Below are 23,071 nucleotides of genomic sequence, written 5' to 3'. Positions count from 1 at the left end.
CTAGCTACATCCTCCTATCAGTTTTTGTTATCTTGAGCTTAATGTTGAAGCCAGGGTCAATCCATCTTGATGAGGGTAGTAATATTTTTGTGCTTCCTTCTTCTTTAGCAAACATGAAGCCCTTTTCCAGGGGCCAGTCTCTCCAGGTAACATGTCCAGAGTATGTGAGATGTCTCACCATCTTCGCTGCTGAGGAGCATTCTGTTCTTGAGCACTTCAATCTTCTCTCTGTTTCACATGATGTTATGTATTGATCCAATTTTAAGCACTTGGGGTTTTTGTTTCTTTTTTCAGATTGAGTTGAAATCCATATTGGAGTGAATTATATTTATAAAATAAGATTTTTGCAAACTACATTTTTACTTGATTGACTGTACCACTGCAGTATCTGAGATTGAGATTGAAACATTATGATTTTCAAATGGAAAATATATTACTACGTCAGTTTTAGCCTTACAACCTCTTTCACGATCTTTGAGAACTGTGATGCAGCTGCAGCACATGTAAATGTAAAACAGACTGAAGTGTAAAAAAGAGAGGTGGCCTGCATGGGAGGTTGCCATACATAAGCAGAGCGGATCCAATATGGCAGTCGTAAATGATGCCCCTGGGGCATCTCTAAAGCTTTAGGGAGTCTAATTTTGAAAGAAGGAGTGAGTTCCAAATGCCATTTTTCAACTGGAGGAATTTTAATGGTTTATAGTTTAGATTTATTCTTTATTGGCTTTATTTTCTCCTATGGGTTTAGTCTCCTTATGAGAAATAATTCATGAATGACCTAAAGTATCTCTTCAATAAGATAGAATAGCATGTTTTTTAGCTTTTAAATTGTTTAGCATTTTCTTCTATTTTACAGACTGGAAAAACATTCACTTGACTGTAAAATAATTGGTAGGTTTATAATGTTTAGGATCATTTAGCTTAAGTACATTTAGATAGACCCTGCAAGTTTTTATTAATATTAATAAAACTAGATAGTGAGTGGTATGAATCCTGGTGAGCCAAACTTCTCCAGTGGACGAAACCAACACTCTGTAGTTGTAGCAGAAGTTTGGTTATACTTCTATACTTATGCATGGACTTGGGTCACATTCAGTGCTACTTGCTGAGATTTGAGGGATTGTCAAAGACTATATGGCCCAAATGTAGATATGACAGCCATAAAGTGTATAAGGCTTCCCTTTCACAGTTTCACTTTATATTAATTATTTAATCATTTAAGAGATTTAATTGGGTTATCATCTTAATATCTGTTAAACTACCTTACCCTTTCCTGGCATCTGTATTGAGACAATTTATAAGAATAAATTTCAATCAAGGAAATAAATCTCCAAAATCAATATGATAGTGATTAGAGGACATTCACTGTAACAGATCAGACACTAGATAAATATTTTACAGTTTGGGAGCCATAACATGACATCGACAACTACTCAACTTCGTAGAGGTGGCAAGAAAGCAGCCATAAATAATTTATAAGTGAATGAGGATAGGCGTCCCAGTAAAATTTTACACAAAAACAGGTAGGCATGTGGATTTGGCCACGGACTCTACTTGATTGCCTCCTTCATTCAACAACACAAAAACCTATAGTTTCTTTAAACTAAGAGGTTATAATCAGGGATGTATTTTCTTTCTACATTTCTATATATGCTTAAAAATAAAACTCAACTGTCACATTAAAAATAACTGGTACATTTAGTTTTTATTAAGATAATCAATTTGTCTATAAATATATATAATGGTACCCACATTAATTGAGTATACATATGTATCAAAATTATAATCATATGCTATATTATTTGTATATGATAAATGACTATATTTGTTTCTATATAACTTTTGAAAAGTTTAAATTATATGTATGGGTAAATTAATTTATTTGTATGTACCATATTAAACATATTTATGTACAGTATATTAAAAATCAATATTGCATATTCATCTAAAGACTTATGTTGATACTTTTGTCTAATTTATTTAACATTCTCACCTGGAATGAATAATATCTGGAAACTTCAGGATCGATAAACCCATTTTTCTCACCACTTTGAATAATGCTGAAAATTAAGAAGAGCGGTAGTAAAGCATAATGACTGATTCTATACTGCTGACTCAGGGAACTGGATTTAAATTTCAGGTCTGCTACTCAGTGTCTGTGAGATCTCTGGCATTCAGATATTTAAATCTATAAATGGGAATGTTTCCAAGTTCACAGATTTACTGTGTCCATGGTATGTTTCAAGGAGCCCTGTGGTGTAGTGATTACACGTTGGGTAGTTGAAAACTACCAGCCCCTCCTGGAGAGGGAGATGAGGCTTTCTACTCCCATGAAGAGTTACAGACCCGGAGACTCACAGGGGCAGTGCTACCCTGTCTTACAGAGTTGCCGTGAGTCAGAAGTGACTCAATTGCAGTGAGTTTGGTTTTTGATTTTCTTTTTGTAGGTTGTAAGTATTTTAATATGTGTTTGTGGTAGTCACCTAATCTGGTGTCAATTTAAGGATTGAGAGTGTACGGGTTAAGTCTAGGTTGTCAATCTGGAGATAGCCAATGAGACTTCTGTGTGGGCATGGGCTTCTCCTGAGAATTCTGGGAAATCTGGTACTTCCTCCTTGGAGAGCTGGAAGACACCTCTCTCTCTCCCATTCCCTGGGAGACATTGCAGAAGACAAGTTACATGGACACAACCAGACCTCGGAAGCTGGAGAAGCCACAGAGAAACCCCTGCCAGCGCTGAGATGCTTACAACGCCACTGGACCCGGAGACTTTCTACCCACTGGCTTGTGATCATCCTGCATTTGGCTTCATTGCATGTGTTTCGTGATTCTGAAGAGGACTTTATAGATTGATATCAGACATATGGGCTTATATCAGACTACGGACTTGATCTGGACTGGGCTGGGATGTTTTCTCCATGTTCAATTGCTCTTGTACAGAAACCTGTCTCTTATATACATATACATGTTTGTGAATATGTTTCTCTAGTCTACCCGAACTAATACAGTATTTTTATTGTTAGTTGCTATCAAGACAGTTTTGGTGCATGGCTACTGCATATTTTCAGAGTTAAAAACCCTTTTAAATTTTTTAAGATATTTAAGAGTTCAGAACGAGAGTGCTAGGTTTCTCTTCCAAAATAGCTTTGGGTGGGTTCTAACCAGCAGCCTTTTGGCTAGCACTCAAGATTTTAACTATTTGAGCTACCCGGAGACTTTATAATATGTGCTGTCTATTTTTATTTTTATTGGTTCAATCTTTCTTAAAAGTTTAAGTTCACTAAGGCTCACGCTTAGGCATGTAACGCCCCTGCTTCAGAACTTGGCCATAGGAAGAATAGAGTTCTTCCCCACATGGCAATGGATTTACCCCTGCGAAGTGCGGGTGAAGTGAGGTCAGAGTAGGCAAGGGATGTCTTTAATGCAACAATCTTAGAGAGAACATAACATGTTTCAGAATGAATTCTATTTTTCAAAGCTAGAGGATATAAAAATTGAGGATCTGTACCCAGTGTCATCTTTTATATATATGTTGTCAAACATATCAGTCATTTGAAATTTAAGATTAAAAAACCCTACAAATAAATGATCACAATAAAGAAAATGTACTGATCCTCATTTTTTGATGGCAGTTGATTTATTTGGGCTGATATAATGCTGTTGTATTTTGTGTTTTTGTTTTATATAGTGAGCCTAGAAAGTGAATCTTTATGGTGGATGTCATGTGTGAAGTGTTAGAAATATAATGAAGATATTACTTTAAACTTCACAAAAATATTAAAGTTTTCTATTTATTAGTCTTTTTGTGCCCTTCAGGATATAGTAGAATCAAAGTTAATATGCAATGTATCTTTCATGCATGTGTTTCTAAAATTCTTTTGAAGACAATGAAAAGGGTTTGGAGTAAAAATAATAAATGTGCACTCCTTTCTTAAGTGAACACACTCAGGCGTGATATTTAGTTATCTGTACTGAGACTGGTAAAATTTTTAAGATGTTAAGGTAGATAGTTGCAAAAGCAGTAAAATTTATATATGTGTCTAAATAAAGAAAGAGACTTTTTTTTTAATCTTAAGGGAATGATTCATAGTGTTGCTGTTAGCTGTTAGGGGCCATCGAGTTGGGCCCAGCTCATAGCTCCGCCGCCTGGTGCTGCGCCATCCTCCCTATTGTCTTCTGCTTAAGCCCATTGATGCAGCCACTGTGTCAATCCTCTTGCTGAAGGTCTTCCTCTTTCTTTCTGCCTTGCTACTTTACACCAAGCATGATGTCCTTCTCCAAGGACTTGTCTCTCCTGAAAACATGTCCAAATTATGTGAGAGAAATCTCACCATCCTTGCCTCTGAGGAGCCTGCTGGCTGTACTTTTTCCAAGACAGATTTGTTGGTTCTTTTGGCAGTTCATGGTACATTCAGTATTCTGAGCCAGCATCATAGTTCAAATGCATCAAGTCTTCCTTAATCTTCTTATTCACTGCCCAACAGTGCATATGAGGTAATTAAAATTACCAGGGCTTGGGTCAGGTGTACCTTAGGTACATAGTTGAGAGGCTTGGAATTCCCAAGTCATGGGTGAAAAGTCAGTATGGCGGCTTCTCTTTACTCATGAAGCTACAGGGTTGATGAACCTAAGATTGGCAGGTCAAACAGACTGCTGACATCTATTGGAAGCAGATGAGTCTTAAGAGCAACAAGCAATACAATAGGCCTCTGGTTCACATCCAAAGAATTAGAAGTCAGATGATGTGGTCCCGATACATGTCCTATACCAGTGGTTCACAACTTTCTAATGCTGCGACTCTTTCAGACAGTTCCTCATGTTGTGGTGACCCACTACCCATAACATTATTTTATTGCTATTTCATTACTGTATTTTTGCTACTGTTATGAATCGGATGACCCTGTGAAAGGGTCGTTCAATTCCCAAAGGGGTCACGACCCACAGGTTGAGAATCACTGCTCTAGAGCGAGAAAAAAACCTAAAGATATTTATCTGAATGTCTGTATGTTATTGTTCTTAAGTGCCTTCAATTCGGTTCTGCTTCATAGCAACCCTACGCTCAACAGAACAAAACACTGCTCAGGCCTGTGCCGTTCTCACATTTGTCCTTATGTTTGAGCCGTATTGCTGCAACCAATGTCAGTCCATCGCATCGAGAAGTGCATCGCATCGACAAGTGCATCGCATCGACAAGTCCATATTGCTGCAACCACTGTGTCAGTCCTCTCATTGACAAGTCCATCGCATTGACAAGTCCATCGCATCGACAAGTTCATTGCATCGACAAGTCCATCACATAGCAAGTCCATATTGCTACATCCACTGTATCAGTCCATTGCATCGACAAATTGCATCATCAAGTCCATTGCATCGACAAGTCTGCTATAGTTTATTGTGCCAGCCTGGCTGATAAACACAAGTAGGATTAACTGAAGGGCAGAGGGATAAATGGCTCGGTGACCCTCACTTTGGTTGTTCTGTGCCTCAGTTTAAAGGGGTACACTACCTGTGGGATGCCTAGCCTGTGGACTGTGTCGCTGTAAGTTGAGGTCCCTTTAAGCCCACACGATTGGAATGTTCATCTCTGGAGCGGGGGACTGACAGTTGATGACAGTTTGGGACAGGCCTTGCTGTTTGCTGCCTGGATATATGTAGCTCAGCTCTCTCTACAGAAGAGGACTGGCAACTGGCAGCTCTCAAACCTTAAAGGACTGCTAGTGTCTCACTGCTTTATAATTTAACTGTTAATTTCTTGTATTATATAGCTGTATATAATTTAACGGTTCATTTATTGAATTATATGTCTATCTTTATAAATATATTTATATATAATTACTAGCAATCTGGTTTGTCTCTCTAGAGAACCCTGTCCAATACAAAGTCCATCGTACTGACAAGTCCATATTGCTGCAACCACAGTGTCAGTCCCTCGCATTGACAATCTTCTGCTGTCACAAGCATATGCCCTCTTTCGGGCACTGGTATCGCCTAATAACATGTCCAGAGTATATGAGACGAAGTCTAACCATTTGCTTCTGAGGAGCATTCTGGCTGTATTTCTTTCAAAATTTGTTGGCTTATTTGGTAGTCCATGATATTTTCAATATTCTTTGCTGCCACCTTAATTCAAATGCATTGGTTCTCCAATCTTCCTTATTTAATGTCCAAATATTATACGCATATGAGGTAATTGCAAATACCATAGCTCGGGTCAGGTGCAGATTAGCCTTGAAAGTGACTTATTTGTTCTTCAACACTCTAAAGAACTCCCGCGCAACAGAGGTACCAGCGCAGTGCATCACGGAGCATGTTGAGTGCTGCTCCGTCAACATACATAGATGTGCATTTAAGTCAAATGGAACGCTTGACAATGCCAATCTTTTCTCCGTTTATCACGATGCTTTCAATGAACTCAGTTGTGAGGATTTTCATGGTCTTGAATATCCATACACATATATTCACTAGAACTTTATTAGTAGTCTAGGTAATAGATTATGAAGACATCACTTTCAACTTCCCATTTCACCCAGGTGAGATTATGTGATGTCGCACTGTAATCACTCCTCTGGCTTTTGTCTTTGACTCCTTTGCCTGGTCTTTCATCATAGTCATTATTGTTGGTATGGTTGATTCCATAATTTGTGGCCATTATGTAGTGTTTTCTAGTCTACATGCAGGGAGGTAAAGTTCTGGCAGTATATCAGAAAATATTGTGTTGTGACCCATAGTGTTTTCAATGGCTAATATATGGAGTTAGCTCACCAGACTTTTTCCCTAATTTATCTTAGTTTGTGTGATAGTTAGGTATTGTGTCAACATGGCCAATGAGAACATGTGGGATTAATAAAGTTGCAGTTTGTTTGGAGGGCAAATAGATAAATGGCTCGCCAAACCCTGGCCCCTCTCTCTTGCTCTCTGGTGATTGGACCAGCATAAGGCTGCTTTAGCTAGCTCTCAACTTGTGAGCTACACTACCTGTGGGACAGCCAACCTGTGGATCTTGTAGCTAGAACTTGAAGTTCCTGCAAGACCTGCTTCACCACGGAGCTGGTGTATACAGGGCTTGAGCTTGAGGCTGTTGGATCCTGTGTCTTGCACTGCTTGAGTTTGATGTCCCATCTGGGCCTGCTTCTCTAAGCTCCTGAGCTGCTGACTATTGGTGACCCGTCCTGCTGTTTTCTGCCTGATCAGCTGTCTGTTCCTTAACCTTGGACTGAGCAGTGCTCATGAGTTGGAGGACTTCCAGTATATTAACTATTCCATGGAAGTGAGTTGAACTGAGCCCTCTATACTGCTGCACGGACTAATTAGCTGTTATATTCCTTTGTGCTGTATCTAGCTTTCAAATCATAAGTGTCCTGGTTTTGTTTTTTTCTAGCGAACCCTGTCTAACACAGTTTGAAAGGTCTGCTTAAGTCTCTGGTGACCTTGCTGCTATCTGCAATGCTAATGGCACAACTTACAGCATCAGAAAAATACACAGCCACCGTATTATAACATAATATGACACCAGTCTCAGTTCCTTCTCCGAAGCTTTTTGTTCTCTTTCCCTCGATCTGAAGTACTTTTTCATTAGAGATTTATTTTGGTAATATACTCAAATAACACTTCCTAAAAGGGACCTTCCTATAACCAATCTTCCCTGATTACTTATCAAATACAGCTAAACTTAGACTCTATTGCCTTGTCCTATATAGTTTTTCAGAGGAGCCCTGGTAGCATAGTAGTTCTGAGTTGGGCTGCTTACTGCAAAGTTAGCAGTTTGAAACCACCAGCAGCTCCTCGGGAGAAAGTCAGGGCTTTTGACTCTTGTAAAGAGTTACAGTCTCAGAAACCCGCAGCTGTAGTTCTTCCCTGTCACCTGCGGTTGTTTTGAGTTGACATCAACTTGATGGCAGTGAGTTTTGAGTTTTATATTGGTTTTCTATGCAGTATTCGTTATTCTGTGCTCTTGAATTACATGGAGTAGTGGTTAAGCATTGGACTGCTAATTGCAAGGTTAGCGGTTGGAAACCACCAGCCGTTTTGTGGGAGAGATATGAGGTTTTCGACTCCTGTTAAAAGTTTTGGAAACTCACAGAGGCAGTTCTACACTGGGCTATAGGTTCACTATGAGACAGAACTGACTCAATGGCAGTGAGTTTGGTTTTGAGTTTCACTGAATTATATGCCATTTTATTTATATGAAGGGTCTTTAAAAAGATTGTGTAAAACCGCAATTCTTTAAATTTTTCCTATGTCAACTAAAGCAGAGAATACTAGAATGATTCTAGTATCAATAAAACTTGTGTTGTATTGATTTGACAAGGCATTCAATTGTGTAGATCATAGAATACCGTGTATAACTTTGAGGAAAATGGGAATTCCCGAACACTTCATTGTGCTCACTAGGAATGTATACATGCATCAAGAGGCAGTTGTGTGAATTGAACACGGGACTACTGTATGGTTTAAAATCAGAAAAGGTGTACGTCATGATAATTATTCAAGCTATATGTTGAAAAAATAGAGAAACTGCTTATATGAAGAAGAATGTGGCATCAAGATTGGAAAAAAGGGTTATTAACAACCTGCAATATGCAGATGACACACCTTGCTTGCTGAAAATGAGAACTTGGCGAACTTGTTGATCAAGATCAAGCATTGTAGCTTTCAGTATGGATTATGATTCAATGTCAAGAAAGATCCAAACCCTTATAGCTAGACCAACAGATAGCATCACTAAAAATGGCAAAAGATTGTAGCTGTTAAGGATTTGTCCTTCCTGGATCTGCAATCAGTGATCATGGAAGCAGCCGTGAGCAGATCAAGACCCATTGTATTGGGCAAATCTGCTGCACAAGACCTCTTTAGATTATTGAAAAGCAAGGATGTTACTGGGAGGACTCTGGTCATCCTGACCTCAAATGTGGTATTTTCAGTTGCTTCGTATGCAGGGGAGAGTTGGAAATTGATTAATGAAGATCGAAGAGAAACTGGCACGTTGGAATTGTGCTGCCAAAGAATATTGAAAGTAACGTGTACTGATTCAGGGACAAACAGACCCGTCTCAGAAGAAGCATGGGAAGCGTGCCTTTGGAAGCAAGGCTAGCCAGATTCCATCTTAGATCACTTGAAGCTGTCAGGAGAGAGCAGTCCCTGGAGAAGGGCATCCAGCTTGGTGAAGGGGAGCGGCCGGGAATCGAGAAATAACCTGGAGGTGAAGAAACGACACAGTGGCTGCAGCAATGGGGGTGGCACAGCTCTGGGTAGAGTTCTGTCCTGTGCATAAGGTGGTTCTGTTTGAAACGGACTTGGTGGCAGCTCACCACAGCAACAGTTTATTACATGTGTAAGGTTTGCCGGGAGAGGGATTTTTACTGGATTAACCATGCATGGTAGTCTCTGTTACAACAGTGTTTGGTTTATAATAAATGCTGACTCAACATGGATTTGGTAAATGAATTATTGAAATGCCAGTGTTTTATTGTAAATTAACTTTCCTCCCTATTATTTTTTACTACTTTTAAAATTTGAATACATTGTCCATTAATTTTAATCAACAGAATCCATTTAAAAAATCTTTTTTTAAGTCCCAATATAGAAAATGAATGAAAGTAGTCCTTATGTGTTTAATGTGGAGAGGAGGGGAGGTTGAACTGCCCTTACTCTACCCATCGTCAGCAGATGAATATTAAAATACTATATGTTTAATGTTATCAAAAACATTTTCTCTAGTCCACTCGAGTATTTACAGGTTAATAGAAAAAAACAAAACACAAAACCCCCAAATCCTCTGGGCATTACCAAAAATCATAGTGAAAAAAATCTTTACAAAATAATTTAGAAAGGTTTCCCCCCAAAATTAGATCATGACATTTAATTCACAAGAGAAGCATTCCTAAATCTTACTGTGAAAAATATAAGCCATTTTGGACAGCAAATGTTATCAATTTCTGAATAATACAAGCTTGAACTTAACTATTTTTGTTTAATAATTTAAAAATATTTCTGTGCTTCTTATAACCATACAGAATATTTAGATGATTTATTTATTACAGTAACATAACTGTCAATGTTGCAATAACATTTTTCACCAAGAAAGAGTTTTTTATCCTGATCAACCCTATAGCTCTTGGTAAACACTCAAATTTGGATGCAGAAAGTTCACATGAAACCCACTTTGTAATTGATGAGACATTTAAACTGCAAACATAACTTACTTCCACAAGATTTTAGAAGATTTCTGCACAAGTTTAATTAAAACCACTCTTTTCTTCTGATACTTTATTAAAATGTAGTTATTTTGATGACTTGTTACGAAGACTACTTTTTTTAGAAAAATGTAAACTCTCAAAGACAGATGAGTGACAAATTTCTAGATTCTTTATTGCCTCGGTATCTCAATTGTCTGTCGTCTATTTTAAAATGTAGATGAATAGGCTATCAAGGGAAAAAGTTGGTGCAATGATTCTAGATTTAATTTCCCACACTGCCACTAACTCACTGTTTAATCTTGGGCAAAAATCTCTATGGCCCTTAGTTTCTTAATCTAATAAATGGGGATCTTACTCTATGTCATATTAATTTTTGTCCAGATTATTGACAGACAGGTATGAAGCTATTTGTATCAAAATGACTTTTTGGTGAATGTACATTAAATACCTATATAGATTTGTGAATACTTCAGTTAAATCAGATTAGTGTGTTTTCTTGTGTATTAATAGAAATAAATATTTTTACAGTGAAAATCCACTGATAGGACACATAGTTGATGTTCTATTAACATTAAAGTCACTTGTTGATTTGGGAGAGTTTTTTTCTCATGGCAATGGAGAAAACTAGACAGTGGTATTAACTGCTATTGGTATGAAGAATTATTTTGCTGAAAGGATAAATACATTCTCTACAACTTGAAAATTTATTTAATATCACGGTATAACCAAATCATATTTTACACTTTGGGAGTAAAATTTTCAGTTTAAGTCAGTGTTTGGCATGCACACCTTCAGGTCACGGTGAGATGGAAATTGACGCAGTTGGCAGTGAGACAGTTGCGAGCTGTGTGGTGGGGAAGCTTCTATTGACAGATAATGCAGTGACTCCAAACTTTGGAAGAGATAGAACTTTGGGGAGGATAGTGGCAAAAATCCCTTAGGGTTTAGCATGCATTGGTAAGCTGCTTAACTAAGCTGTATACCAAGTTTATAGAGAAGATTTTAAGGGAATTCATATAAGACTGGATTTAAATGACATATATTTTGTTAAATTTCACATTTGTGCTGCAGCGTGCATTATGTGCAATTCGCTTTGAGATTTTTTTTCCTCAAGGAAGTTATAACTACTAAGACACTTTGCTGCCAAGTCACACAACTCTCCTATCTTCTTGTCTAGAATATTTTATTACCTTGCTTGAAGGAAGCGATTTTCAATTAGAAAATTATTCTAATGCACTGCACTATCTTTTCCCATGAATTATATGTCCTGTACAAATGAGATTAAATAAAAACCCCCAAAACAAAACCTGTCAGATTAAATTGAGACTGTGATTATAGATAGCCCCATGTATTCTTGACTAGACCTGTGTTCTATATGGACGCCGTTGTTAATTATAAAAACCAAGCCAAACTCACTGGTGTAGAATTATTTCTGACTCATAGAGACTTATAGGACAGGCTAGAACTCTCCTTCTGGGTTCTGAGACTAAACCTTTACTAGCGTCGAAAGTCTCATCTTTCTCCCTCAGAGCACTTAGTGGTTTCAAACTGCTGACCTTGCACCTAGAAGCCCAATACATAATCACTATACCACCAGTTTGTTGTTTAGCAAGTCATTATTATAAAGTATTTTAAGAAAGTCCTATTCACATATTTTCATTCTTTTACATTATGGTTAATGTTATATACTCTGTTTCACTTGGTTTAAAATCAGAGGAATAATTCTATTATTTTATTTTTAAGTGATTTCTGGCTTTTGAAATGATCATCCTTTTTGAAAGCAGACTGCTGTAACACTTTTTACCTTTTAAATTTCTCACAAGGATATTAACACATATCTATACAAATGATACATCACCCGCGGCTGAAACTCACTGAAAACTTGCTCTATATAAAGTGCCTTAGTTTCCTAGCATTGCCATTAGGACCTAGCTGACATCTTATTAACATAACAAAAGACAATCCTCTTTTGGAGCTGAGTCACATTCACAAATTCCATGAGATCGGACTGCAACATGGATTGTGGGGTCATACAATTTGCTCTCGAATATGAAGTAGTTACTAAGCATTTTGCATCCACTATCTCATCTAATCCTGACATTGATATTATCCACATTTAACGTATGAGAACTATGCCTTTACAAGATTAAGCCACGTAAGGTCATGCTCAAAGAAAACTCATAAGGGTTGAAACCAAATTGGGATGCTCCAGAACCTTCAGTCCATCCTTATACAGACAGAAGTCAAATTTTTAAGCGAAGGATTGGTAGTCAGTTGTCTCAAACGCTACCTACTTTTACATTTAGGTTCTAATAGTAATTACAGTTGCTACACAGCAATCTCACATACAATTTTAATGATTACAAGGCTTATTGAAGAAGTTAAAAAAGTTATAACACAAGTGATGTACTTTTCTCATCGTGACGTGTTGGAAATTTTTTTCAGGACTGCTAATAATGTGCAAAGGTCATGCCACTCCCCTGTAAGCCTCAGCTCAAGGTCTGTGGGTCAGCAAGCCCAGCTCCCTGAATTGAGTGTCCCAGGCACCTCACTCTAGTAAGCCTCAGCACAAAGGCACTTGGCTCTACTTTTGTGGTGATGAAAGGCCTGCTTTTCCAATTAAGTGGCCAGAGGCACTCCACTCCCCAAGGCAGTCTGTCATACAAAAGCATTCAGCTTTACTTTCTCTGAGGGCTGCCCGTCCATCACTCTGTTTCACATTGTGGCTCCTGGTTCTCCTTGTGCTCTTCTGAAGTAACAACTATCTTCTGGAACCACGAGGTTCAGTGCACAGGGGTGTTGGGGTCTACAGGATTCACTCTGTTCCGGACTCTTGTGGACAACCGCATCCCTCCTCAGAAGCTTTTTTATCCTACCTGGATGGTATTCCAATAAATCCTACTCACGATTACTCACAGATGAATTCTATCAGTCCCTTCTTCCACCTTCTGCCCCAGACCCAGGCAGGAAAAAAGCAGTTAGGTCAGAGTTATGGACTTGGGCCCTAAAAGCCACATTCAACAGTTCAGTGCTCCTGCAGACCGTTTGAACATGTGACAAGAATGATCGAGTTCACACTAATAACAGTTTTTAAAATTGTTTTACAAAACATTGAAGAACATTATTAATAAGAAATCTTGAACCTTAAATGCAGCGTCACTGAAAAAACACAAATTGTAAAACTACATGCGTCATTACCTATTCTACCTTTTAATAAACCATGGGACTTAAAAGGTCTCCTCAATTTTAGTTAAAAGAGTAGGAATAGGTCAGTGAAAATGAACTGGATATTTACAAAGAGCACTGGAATGATGGAAGATGAGGATACTAGCCTATTCAGAGGTGAAAAATGAGCTTATCGTTGATATTATTGGCCAGAGATGGGGAACATCTTTTTCTATAATCCAAAGATTCCTTCACCTTCCGATGTATCATTCATGGGTAAAGTCACTGGTATTGGGTTTGAATAAAGGTTAAACTGATTACATTTATCTTTTTGACTGAGTTATTTTATACCTACTGCTTTTTAAAATTTCTCTGTTTACTGATCATTTCATTTCAATTATTGCAAACTTTTACTTCTTATGAAATAGTCCCACTGACTTCCTCTCAGTAGAACATGCAGTTTTCACCATTACTTCCTATGCTAGAAGGCAGTTGATTCATGTTGGAGAGCTGACCTGACTTGATAAGGGTGGAGGTGTCGGGTAACTCTGTTTGTCCTTGGAGAGGAGAGGCTGTGTTATAAGATGATGGTCTCTTCCTCAGCCATCATCCTGTGCTTTGCCTAACCCTATGATTTAGTCACTTACCACATCATCATTAGGTGGTATAGGCATAAGATGACCTATTCAGATTAATTAAAATCAGTAAAAAAAAACCAAAACTGGTGCCTTTGTTGCTTGAGACCTGGTCTCCTCTGCCCTTCACGATCACCTATGTTGGTGTGCTGCATCCATGTGGGCTTTGTTGCTTCTGGGCTAGATGGCCGCTTGTTTGCTTTCAAGCCTTTAAGTCCCCAGACTCTGTATTTCTCAGTAGCCGGGCACCATCAGCCTTCTTCACCACATTTGCTTATGCACACTTTCATCTTCAGCGATTATGTGAGGAAGGTGATCACACAATGATTGTTTTTGTTCCTTGGTGTCTGCTACATGGTCCATTCAACACCTTTTATTTGCTTAGGCTGTGTGCTTGGTGGTGAGAATCACATCACCGTGAAAGAGGGGGAGTGCGTGATAGGGACCCAATGCCCGTCTGTAGACAGCTGGACATCCCTTCCAGAGGGGTAGGGGGAGGAGATGAGTCACTCAGGGTTCAGTATAGCAACAATAAAACTCAAAACCTTCCTCTAGTTCCTGAACGCTTCCTCCCCTCCCAATTATCACGACCCCAATTCTACCTTGTGGACCTTTTTATACCAGAGGATGTACAGCGGTGCAATAGGGATCTGGAAACACAGGGAATCTAGGACAGACGAACCCCTCAACACCCGCGGTAGGCGTGGCGACACTAGGATGGAAGGGACTGTAGAAAGGGAGAACCGATCTCGGAGATCTATGTGTAACCTCCTCTCTGGGAGATGGGCAATGGGGATGTGGGTGAGGGGAGATGCCGGGGAGTGTAAGATAAGATATAATAATTATTTATAAACTATCAAGGGACCAAGGGGAAGGGGGGAGTGGGGAGGGGGGGAGGGGGAAATAAAGGGAAGCCAAGCTGATTCCAGGAACCCATGTGGGAGATGAATTATGAGAATGACGAGTGCAACGAATGTATAAGGGTGCTTTGCCCAATTGATGTATGTACAGATTGTGATAAGAGCTTTATGAGCCCCAATAAAAAGATTTATTAATTTAAAAAAACAAAAACAAAAAACTGGTGCCTATGCTGGTGGAAGAATGCCTGGGTGCCACAAACAGGTACGCACTTGACTACTAGTCAAAAGGCGAAAGAATTGAGTCCACCCAGTGAGAGGCCTGATGATCTGCTTCCAAAATATCAGACATCAGAAGTCTATGGATGGGGCTACACATGTACAAATGTGCTTGAAACAATGGATGGATGGATTGTGATAAATGATGTATTTTAAAAATGTCCTATGGAAGATACTTGGATAGATAAGCAGGCTGAACCGTTGTAGGGGGGAGAAGGAAGTGTACCAACAAATTGTTAGGTTTGGCAGCATATTTCTGAATGTGCTTTCACCTTTGCAGAAAATATACCATATAAACTCCAGTAGAAAGCCCCCCAGTTTTTTTGTGTGGTAGAATTAAGTGCCTCGGCTTATACTCAGGTCTATACTCTATCCATTAATGTTGAATATGCAGGGGGCAAACTTAGGAAACCTTCTTAGACATAAGCAGGCAAACACCTGAGGGAGCGAGTCACTGGGTGTAGGGATTCAGGGTACCAAGGTCTCTGGGAACACCTATCTCAATTTGAAGAACATCATTCCCAAAGACACTGTTCTCTTTACAAACAAAAATCATTTTATTAGGAGCTCATACAATTTTATCACCATCCATCCATCCATCCATCCATCCATCCATCCATCCATTGTGTCAAGCACATTTGTACATTTGTTGCCATCATCATTCTCAAAACATTTTTCTTTCTACTTGAGCCCTTGGTATCAGCTTCTCATTTTCCTCCTCCACCCCCTCCCTCCCTCCCTCATGAACCCTTGATAATTTAAAAATTATTATTATTATTATTTTCATGTCTTACACTGACCAATGTCTCCCTTTACCCACTTTTCTGTTGTCCATCCCCCTGGGAGGGGGTTCTATGTAGATCATTGTAATCAGTTCCCTCTTTCTCCCCCCACTTTCACCCTACCCTCCTGGTATGGCTACTCTCATTATTGGTCATAAGGGGTGTTTCCAGCTCCTATGTGTACCCATGTACATGCTCTAGTCTATACAGATTTGTAAGGTAGAATTGGGGTCATGATAGTTGTGGGGAGGAAGCATTGAAGAACTAGAGGAAAGTTGTATGTTTCATCGGTGTTATACCACACCCTGACTGGCTCGAAAGACACTTCTACATTCGGTTTTTCTGAATAGTGACTAGAGTCCTAAAAACTCATGAGTAGACACCTAAGGTTCAACTATTACTATTGATCTCTTCTTATCTGGAGGAAATAAATTAGTGTAATCAAAAGTCTTAAGGAAACCATGAACCTTGCAAATATTAGTTTCCAAACTTGAGGCCAGAAGAATGAGATGATGCCCAACCACCATTGCCCAGTTTTCTAAAGGATCACATTAGGGTCCTAGGTAGAGTGGAAGAAAGTGTAGAATGAAACTTGAATGAAACAAATCAGGTGAGACCCTCAAGACCAGAGTTTCTCAACCACTGCTACTTCATCACTGTAATTTTGCTACTGGCATGAATTGGGTGACCCTGTTAAAAGGTCCTTTGATCCCCCAAAGGGGTTGTGGCCCACAGGTTGAGAACACCTGGTTTAGATGTTGTGAAAACAGAAAGGAGGAGGAATCTTTTCTTTAAGAGATGATGTTTAAGCTGAATCTTGAATAATTTAAGTGATGTAAAAATTGGAAGGACAGTTAGACAAGATGACATAGCAACCTGAATTATCTATTACCCAACATTCATTCATTCAACAAACCTTCGCTTCATTTGCTATGTATCAAGCATCATTCTAAGTGTGTCCCTACATTATTTCATTTTCAAAGAAATTCTATCAAGCAAGTCCGAATATTTTTCCCGTAAGAAATAGGCTGAGAGATTACAATATGCCTACTATCTTTGACCTTTAGTTCCAAGTTGAATTCACTCTAAATATTCATACTAGACTTCAAGGAAAAATGAATTCTATGTAGGGCTTAGAGTAGAATCCCGGGGAACTACATGGAATACTGGAGTAGGGTGAGTCAGACCCCGGAACAAGAGAAACTGAACCCGAAGACTAACCAAAATTTGAAAGTTTGCTTTGCTAACCAACCTGAGGCTGTTTCATCTCAAGTTAACCCTAAGTATTTAACAATAGAGCTATACTTCATTGTGTTTTCAATGTTAGTTTAGTTTAGAAATATATCACGAAGCTTTTCTTCGGAAGTGTCTCTGGGTGTATTTGGACCATGAACCATTTGGCTGAAGGCCTAACATGTTACCTGTTAAGACTTTAATCTGAAGATGAGTCAGATAGGCAGAATGAAATAGGAGGGGAACCTAAATACATATCCTGCAAGAGCATGGAGAGCTTGGGGGATGGAGTGGAAAGGTGGGGTTCTCGGGAGATGACTTTAGTAGGTATTTCTCATGTGGACTACTCTGAGAAGAAAGCATAATTTGAAGATATCAAGTTGACTCAGACACTCAAGTATATTTTCTTTAGAGCTAGGCAATGTACACAAAAGTATGTCTGTGTACTTCTATAATGTCAGTACTCAACTTTGGTTTCCTTGTTAGGAGCTGGACTGCCTAAATTAAAAGGCGTATCCATAGCAATGAAGGGTTGAGGAAAGGGTCTGGTGACCATGCCTGACTCCCCAAAGGGGAAAAAGAAGCTGACTTCACATCCACACAAAGTTGATTTCTGGTGGGTGGAAGTCAGACATGCTTCCACCTTCCAAATGTGTTGACCCTGCTCTGACACCTGTCTCACCTCCCAGTCTCCCTTCCCAAGATACTCTACTCTCTGCCGTGATAGTGTGCACCCTGTCTGTGCTTGACAGAATTCAATAAAATACCCATGGTTGTGGGATTTATTGGGGAAACAAAAAGGTTACATGTCAGGGTCAGAAATATTAAGGTTTGTCTGCAATATTTTTTTTTCTTAGCCATGCCCCATAGTTGTAAGTCTCTCTCTGGCCCTCAACTTTTCTGTCTTGTGGCCTGTTGGTCTCTGCTCTGGTCTCAGGACAGCATTGCAAAGCTCCTGGAGTACTGATATATCCCACAGGGTACCCCACTCTGCAAGCCAGCCACTTGCCCAAAGAGATGTAGCTTTATTCATTCTTGGGCCGGCAGGAGGCCTACTGCTCTGTCTCATGCAGTGCCACTAAGGCTTCTCCATGCAGAAGCCTCAGATACATTTTGCTCCTCTGCCACAGGGCTCAAAAGATTCTTTCTTCCTGCTTCTGATGTGACTCACCTTATACTCAGGCAGATGACAAAACTGACTGATTCCCTCCTCAGAGCCCTTCATACTTTCCTGGAATGTTTCCACTTGGTCATTTGGTGCTTGTTACAATGACTACGGATAGAAGATTAATAGCAATTAATTTCCCTTCACTCCAAGGTACCACTGGTACCTACTAACAAAGCACATAGACCAGAGTCCAGTGTATAGTCAGTTTTCAGATAAAAATATATATATAATTAGCTATGATAAGTTATGAATACTTCAGGAGATTTCAACAAAAGAAAACAAACAAACCGCATAACCATAATGAAATGATTTATTATTAAATCCTCACTGTGTTTAAAGCATATACCAAGACCTTTCAGGAGTCATTTTATTCCGTCCTTTACATGTTAGTTTTAAAAATAATTATTTACAAAAAATGTAAAACTGAGACCAAGAGAGCAATATATATGTGTGTGGTAGAGCACCCGCTGAGAACAGCACAAGGGTACTAGTCCGTGTTAGTGGCCTTTTGGATAAGATGATGTTTAATATTTCCTTTGTTGAATTTTAGAAATTGTATTCTGCTTGCTTGTTTATATTCATTTAAAGTGATCTCTCCAGAGATTACCACTAGAGTTTCTGTGTTAGAAATGTCTCCAATGGTTCCCAACTGTGATTTGAGTTAATTCTTCAGTAGCGAGTTTGGTCTCTAATATTGGGCTAATCTGTAATTACACTTTTCCCCAAAGTCATCCCTTATTCAGGCAGCTTTGGTTGAAGGCTTCTGTTATTTCTCGCTTTCTCTATCCAAAGTCTTCTCTCACATCTGTTCTCCAAGTGCTTGCGCCTTAGAAGGGAAAATTAAAAACAAGACAAACAAATTCAAAAAGAAAACACTCTACTAATTTGGATGAGGTTTTCTGTAGATTTATTTAAAGCCTGGCCTCTAGGGTCCTTTGTGATGAGTCTGAAAGGTGAGTGTTGGGCCTGGGACAGGAAACAGACCACACTGAGGGTCACAGCTGGAAGCACGCTGGCAGTTTTGCATCAGTTCCTGAGGACAGTGAAATAGATGGCAGTGTCTCTTTAATCCATAGCACTAGTACCTTTGCAGGAATCTTTGCTTTGTGGACCTTAGGAACGGAAACAGCTCTTTCTCTGTCTCATTAACTCCCCTCAATATTCAAACATTTCTTTGCTCACTGGCCCATAAGACTTTTACTTTCCTGCGTAAGAAAAAAAAAAAAGGAAGCAGCAGCAGCTTAAGTAAGTAACTTGGCTGTTTTACTGGAAATCATTCAGGGATGCGGGACTCTGAAGACTTGTGTATAAAATAACGTGTTATATTATTTCAAATACTGCATTTACAGAGTTTACAGGGCTGAGGATTAAAGGAATGTGCCGTGACAAATGGGATTTTGAGCAGGATTGCCTCCTCCAAAAGAGATCAGTTGCATTCAAGTAAAGCTTTTGATTAGAACTACCCCGGCATTGTATAGTGCTCCATGTAATGTCAACAGATTACTGTTTCCCGGGGAGCTCCCAGTGGAAGTCCAGCAAAGTCCAGCCACACTTCAGTCTGTAATACTGCAGCATTTGAGCAAGGCCAAGATCTTCAGGCTTCCCCTGGTGCACAGGCACATAACTTTGACAGGAAATAGGGGGTTTGCTAGTAGGTATGAATTGTCTTACTAGGAAATGAGTGGGTATCTTTGCTAAGGGTGAAAGTGTTCCCAGAGAAGACATTAAAATATCTACTTCTTATTTTGTCGTATCTTACACCATCTAACATCTCCCTTCACCCACTTCTCTGCTGTCTGTCCCCCAGGGAGGAAGTTATATATAAATTGTAAAAGGCTCATTGGGGAGGGGAGAGTGGGGAGGGAGGAGAAAAATGAGCTGATACCAAGGGCTCAAGTAGAAAGCAAATGTTTTGAGAATGATGATGGCGACATATATACAAATGTACTTGACACATGGATGTATGTATGGATTGTGATAAGAGTTGTATGAGCCCTCCATAAAATTATTAAAAAAGAAAATTAACCTCAACTACATCATTTAATCACATAAAATTATAATTTTTCAACTTAACATTTAGTTGTCACATATATAATTGTTCAGTGGTTACACATTTTAAAAAATATTGTAAATAGAATTTTTCCACCTTGAAAAAACATCTACGGGGAACTGTAAAAACAACCTTTCCTATCTTTGAGAAAACATTGAAGCTTTCTCCTTTTATTGTCCCTTTATAATATATAGAGTGATTACCTTCTTTTTAACCACTGGAATTTGGATGTTTTCCTAAATGATTGTCATTGGATTTCAAGTGGGCTTCGACTCAAGAGGTCGTTGTGTGAACAGAGCAGGGCTACTGCGTGGTGTCAGAGAAGGTGTGCATCAAGGTTGTGTCTTCGCACCATACTTGGTCAGTCATTATGTTCAGCAAATAATCAAAGAAGCTGGATCATATGATGGATTCAACACTTAAGAGATCAAACGACGTGTCGCATTAGGTAAATCTTCTGCGTAAGACATCTTTTTAGAGTACTGAAGAGAAATGATGTTACTTTGAGGACTCGGGTTTGCCTGATCCAAGCCATGGTATTCTCCATTGCATGACAGTATGTGAAAGTCAGACATTTATTATGAAAGACCATAGAGGAAAAGATGCACTTGGATTGTGGTGCTGGAGAAGAATATTGAGAGTACCATGGACTACTAAATGGACAACCGATCTGTGTTGGAAGAAGTAAGGCCAGAGAGTTCATTTGAGGCAAGGATGGCAAGACTGCATCTTACGTACACTGGACATGTTGTCAGGAGAGACCAGTGTTGGAGAAGTACATCATGTTCGGCAGAGTGGAGGGGTGCTGTATACAAGGAAGGCCCTCAGTGGGATGGAGTGACACAGTGGCTGCATCAATGGGCTCAGGCATAGGAGTAATTGTTAGGATTAATCAGAATTGTGCAGTGTCTCGTTCTCTTGTTCAGATGGTCACTATGGGTTGGAGCCAACTACTCCATGGCACCTAAAAACAATAGCATGAACTCTCAAAAGAACAAATGGAATTGTCTTGGGAAAGATCAAGTCAGAATGCCTCTTGGCAGCAAGGATGATGAGACTTCACCTCATGTATTTTGGTCACATCATGAGACACCATTTCCTGGAGAAAAGTATCATTCTTAACAAAGTAGGGTACAGCAAATATCAGGATACCCTTTGACAAGATGTCTTGCCACAATGGCTGTATTGATAGGCTCAAATATGGAAAAAATGTGGAGAGAATGGCACTGTGCTGACAGTGGGTCATTTTGTTGTACATTTGGTCTCTATGAGTCACAACTGGCTTGATGGTATTTAAAAAGAAAAACTTATTGAAGGTTGTATTTTGTTTTCTTGTTGGTGCACTGTTTTCGTTTTCTTCACCTTCAACCTGAACTTCCATATCAGCAATTGATGGTCTGTTCCACAGTCAAATCCTAGCCTTGTTTCGGCTGAAGCTATGAAGCTTCTCCATTGTCTTTCCCAGAGATATAATCTGTTTGATTCTTCTCTATTCCATTTGATGAAGTCCATGTGTAGAATCACCATTTATGTTGTTGAAAAAAGTATGTTCAATGAAGAAGTCTTTGGTCTTGCAAAACTCTATCACGTAATCTCTACCTTTCTTTCACCCAGGTCATATTTTCCAACAATTGGTTTTTCCTTTGTTTTCCACTTTCATATCCCAACCATCAGTCATTATCAAATCATCTTTTTGTCAGTTTGATCTATTTCAGCCTGAAGAAATTGGTAGATTTCTTTGGTTATTTCATTGCTAGCATTAGTAGTTAGTGTGCAGATCTTAATATGGTTGTATTGCCTGGATTTCCTGTGTGTGGATAGATATCATCCTGTCGCAGAAGCACGTAAGCCAGCATAGTGCAATAAACTGACATAGAGCCTTCAGTACTGCTTTTCCTTTCAGGTCTTGAGACATGCTGAGCAGATCCTTCCATTTTGGTATGCTAACTCTAAATCTTTTCATGTTTCATAATAATGCTTTACTTTGAGACTTTCTCTTCACCACTTTTATGCCGTAATTGCTTTCATTAGTTTTGGTTTTCTAAATTCAAGAGCTGTTTCAGAATCCCTTCTGATACCCATTTTGGTCTTTCATTTTTTTCTTGTATTTTTAAGTACCTTTTGCTTTCTTCATGTGTGATGTCCTTAATTTGACCCCACAATTCCTCTTCAGTCATTACTTTTTCACATGCCAAATCTGCTTCTGAGATGGTGTGTCTAAATTCAGGTAGGGTATAATATTTTAATTCTAATTGACTTTTAAAAATTTGCTTCCATGTCATCCTGAACTTGCTTATGAGCAGATAATGGTTTGTTTCACTTAAGCTTGGCCTTATTGTGGTCAGTGATAGAGTTCCATACTCTTTTCTCACAGATGTAGTCAATTTGATCTCAATGGATTTTGTCTGATTGGGTTCATATGTACAGTCATTTTTTTACATTGTTGGAAAAGGCAAGTATGTGAATTCAAAACTGTCATTCAAATTTCCACCTTCATATCTATTGCCAGGTAATGGGTTGTTTTTTTCTTTTTGCAACTACTTACCCTTCCTATTAATTTATAATTTATAAATACCAGTAATTATCAAAGCAATTGTTTGTGTTTTTAATCAAATTTAAACTGGAGAAGTTGGGAAATTTCTTCAATATCTTCATTAGTGAGTTTAATAGTGGTACATAAATTTGAATACAGTTGTATTAACCTGA

At 38.9% G+C, this 23,071-nt stretch overlaps 1 protein-coding gene across 1 annotated transcript in view; it reads left to right on the top strand.

The window, feature by feature from the left end:
- Positions 1–3,713, top strand: part of LOC142436625 (thyrotropin-releasing hormone-degrading ectoenzyme-like) — a 157,708-nt gene extending 153,995 nt beyond the window's left edge. The window contains exon 3 of the transcript XR_012782031.1: positions 109–3,713. The gene's annotated coding sequence lies outside the window, so the exon portion shown is untranslated. The remainder of the gene's footprint in view (positions 1–108) is intronic.
- The last annotated feature ends 19,358 nt before the right edge of the window (positions 3,714–23,071 follow it).

The sequence above is a fragment of the Tenrec ecaudatus genome, unplaced genomic scaffold (genome assembly GCF_050624435.1).
Source record: "Tenrec ecaudatus isolate mTenEca1 unplaced genomic scaffold, mTenEca1.hap1 Scaffold_499, whole genome shotgun sequence".
Taxonomy (NCBI): Eukaryota; Metazoa; Chordata; class Mammalia; order Afrosoricida; family Tenrecidae; genus Tenrec; species Tenrec ecaudatus.
Note: the sequence above shows the minus strand (reverse complement) of the source record. Positions and strands in the feature narration are given on the sequence as shown.